Below are 3891 nucleotides of genomic sequence, written 5' to 3' on the forward strand. Positions count from 1 at the left end.
CAGCGAGGAGGTTTTAACCCAGTCACACAGTATAGTGGAGAGGGAAGAGTCTCTCAGTCACCCTCAGACTGACAGCGAGGAGGTTTTAATCCAGTCACACAGTATAGTGGAGAGGGAAGAGTCTCTCAGTCACCCTCAGACTGACAGTGAGGAGGTTTTAATCCAGTCACACAGTATAGTGGAGAGGGAAGAGTCTCTCAGTCACCCTCAGACTGACAGAGAGGAGGTTTTAATCCAGTCACACAGTATAGTGGAGAGGGAAGAGTCTCTCAGTCACCCTCAGACTGACAGCGAGGAAGTTTTAATCCAGTCACACAGTATAGTGGAGAGGGAAGAGTCTCTCAGTCGGGAAGATGGCATTGTTCACAGTGAGGAGACAGACAGAGTCCCGGAAGAGACAGGAACAGGGGAGGAGGTGGAGGAGAGGAGGGATAGTGGTTCAGAAACCCGGGCAGAGGAGAGGGATAGGGGTTCAGAAACCAGGACAGAGACAGAGGAGAGGAAGGATAGGGGTTCAGAAACCAGGACAGAGAAAGAGGAGGGGGATCGGGGTTCAGAAACCAGGACAGAGACAGAGGAGATGAGGGATAGGGGTTCAGAGACCAGGACAGAGATAGAGGAGGGGGATCGGGGTTCAGAAACCAGGACAGAGACAGAGGAGATGAGGGATAGGGGTTCAGAAACCAGGACAGAGACAGAGGAGGGGGATCGGGATTCAGAACCCAGGACAGAGACATTGGAGAGGAGGGATAGGGGTTCAGAAACCAGGACAGAGACAGAGGAGAGGAGGGATAGTGGTTCAGAAACCAGGACAGAGACAGAGGAGAGGAGGGATAGGGGTTCAGAAACCAGGACAGAGACAGAGGAGAGGAGGGATAGGGGTGCAGAAACCAGGACAGAGACAGAGGAGGAGGATTGGGATTCAGAACCCAGGACAGAGACAGGGGAGAGGAGGGATAGGGGTTCAGAAACCAGGACAGAGACAGGGGAGAGGAGGGATAGGGGTTCAGAAACCAGGACAGAGACAGAGGAGGGGGATCGGGATTCAGAAACCAGGACAGAGACAGGGGAGAGGAGGGATAGGGGTTCAGAAACCAGGACAGAGACAGAGGAGAGGAGGGATAGGGGTTCAGAAACCAGGACAGAGACGGAGGAGGGGGATTGGGATTCAGAACCCAGGACAGAGACAGGGGAGAGGAGGGATAGGGGTTCAGAAACCAGGACAGAGACAGAGGAGAGGAGGGATAGGGGTTCAGAAACCAGGACAGAGACAGAGGAGGGGGATCGGGATTCAGAAACCAGGACAGAGACAGAGACAGGGGAGATGGGTAGCCATGTTGGCATCAGTGAGACAGAGACAGAGGAGAGGAGGGATAGTGGTTCAGAAACCAGGACAGAGACAGAGACAGGGGAGAGGGGTAGCCATGTTGGCATCTTACAGGTGGTTGACACCTGTGAGACAGACTCTCGCCATGATGACCCTGAGGTCTCCACCGGCCAATCAGACACTCCCCAAGGAGAGGACCAGACACTGAACACTCTGACCGAGACTCTCATACACTTAGCCCCCACTCCCACTGACCACCAAACACCAACGCACTACACACCTTCCACTGAATCAGAGACCGAGAGACCGGAGGACAAGGAGGAGGAGGAGGAGGAGATGGAGCAAGAGGAAGAGGAAGAGAACCACTCAGATACTGAGCCCCAAGAGAAAGAAGAGACAGGTACATATCTCTCCCTCCTTCATCCCTCGTTCATCCCTAAATCATCCACCATCCTCCCTTCATCCCTAAATCATCCACCATCCTCCCTTCATCCCTAAATCATCCACCATCCTCCCTTCATCCCTCATTCATCCCTAAATTATCCACCATCCTCCCTTCATCCCTCGTTCATCCCTAAATCATCCACCATCCTCCTTTCATCCCTCATTCATCCCTAAATCATCCATCATCCTCCCTTCATCCCTCGTTCATCCCTAAATCATCCACCATCCTCCCTCCATCCCTCGTTCATCCCTAAATCATCCACCATCCTCCCTTCATCCCTCGTTCTTCCCTAAATCATCCACCATCCCTCGTTCATCCCTAAATCATCCACCATCCTCCCTTCATCCCTAAATCATCCACCATCCTCCCGTTCTGCACTGCTGCTTACCCCCCTTGCAAATACTTCTCCCGTTTAGCAGTCACTCCTGTTTAGCAGTCACTCCTGTTTAGCAGTCACTCCTGTTTAGCAGTCACCAATGACATGTTGGCCTGAGTGACTCCTCTCCACCTCCTCCTCCAACTCCTTCTCCACCTTCCACCTGTTGTCCTTCTTGTAGTGGTTCTAGCCCTCCTCTATAAGCCTCGCTTCTTAGAGAGAGAGAAAGAGAGGGGGGGAGAGAGAGAGAGACAGAGAGTGAGAAAGAGAGAGAGAGAGAGAGAGACAGAGAGAGAGAGAGAGGGAGAGAGAGAGAGAGAGAGGGAGAGAGAGAGAGACAGAGAGTGAGAAAGAGAGAGAGAGAGAGAGAGAGAGAGTATTGGAGTCTTCTGAGTGTGTTTTCTAAGGTATCATAGCTTGTCCTGTGATGGATAGACTAGACTCCTGATCTCCTCTCTCTCTGACGGAGGGTTAGTGTATGTCCCAACTGGCACCCTATTCCCTATGTAGTACACTACTTTAGACCAGAGGCAGAGCCCTAGTAGTGCACTACATAGGGAATAGGGTGCCATTTGGGATGCTGAACCAGAGACAGCTAGCTAGCGTCAGATAGCCTCATCCTCTAGCAGTCGTGTGTCATGGTGTAATGAAGAGACTGATCTGATCTCACTGTAGGAGTCGATAGAGGTTTAGTGTGTTGTAATGAAGAGACTGATCTGATCTGATCTCACTGTAGGAGACGATAGAGGTTTAGTGTGTTGTAATGAAGAGACTGATCTGATCTGATCTCACTGTAGGAGACGATAGAGGTTTAGTGTGTTGTAATGAAGAGACTGATCTGATCTGATCTCACTGTAGGAGACGATAGAGGTTTAGTGTGTTGTAATGAAGAGACTGATCTGATCTGATCTCACTGTAGGAGACGATAGAGGTTTAGTGTGTTGTAATGAAGAGACTGATCTGATCTGATCTCACTGTAGGAGACAATAGAGGTTTAGTGTGTTGTAATGAAGAGACTGATCTGATCTGATCTGACTGTAGGAGTCGATAGAGGTTTAGTGTGTTGTAATGAAGAGACTGATCTGATCTGATCTGACTGTAGGAGATGATAGAGGTTTAGTGTGTTGTAATGAAGAGACTGATCTGATCTGATCTCACTGTAGGAGATGATAGAGGTTTAGTGTGTTGTAATGAAGAGACTGATCTGATCTGATCTGACTGTAGGAGATGATAGAGGTTTAGTGTGTTGTAATGAAGAGACTGATCTGATCTGATCTCACTGTAGGAGATGATAGAGGTGTAGTGTGTTGTAATGAAGAGACTGATCTGATCTGATCTGACTGTAGGAGACGATAAAGGTTTAGTGTGTTGTAATGAAGAGACTGATCTGATCTGACTGTAGGAGATGATAGAGGTTTAGTGTGTTGTAATGAAGAGACTGATCTGATCTGACTGTAGGAGATGATAGAGGTTTAGTGTGTTGTAATGAAGAGACTGATCTGATCTGACTGTAGGAGATGATAGAGGTTTAGTGTGTTGTAATGGAGAGACTGATCTGATCTGACTGTAGGAGATGATAGAGGTTTAGTGTGTTGTAATGAAGAGACTGATCTGATCTGATCTGACTGTAGGAGATGATAGAGGTTTAGTGTGTTGTAATGAAGAGACTGATCTGATCTGACTGTAGGAGATGATAGAGGTTTAGTGTGTTGTAATGAAGAGACTGATCTGATCTGATCTGAC

This window comes from Oncorhynchus clarkii, chromosome 26, assembly GCF_045791955.1.
Source record: "Oncorhynchus clarkii lewisi isolate Uvic-CL-2024 chromosome 26, UVic_Ocla_1.0, whole genome shotgun sequence".
NCBI lineage: Eukaryota > Metazoa > Chordata > Actinopteri > Salmoniformes > Salmonidae > Oncorhynchus > Oncorhynchus clarkii.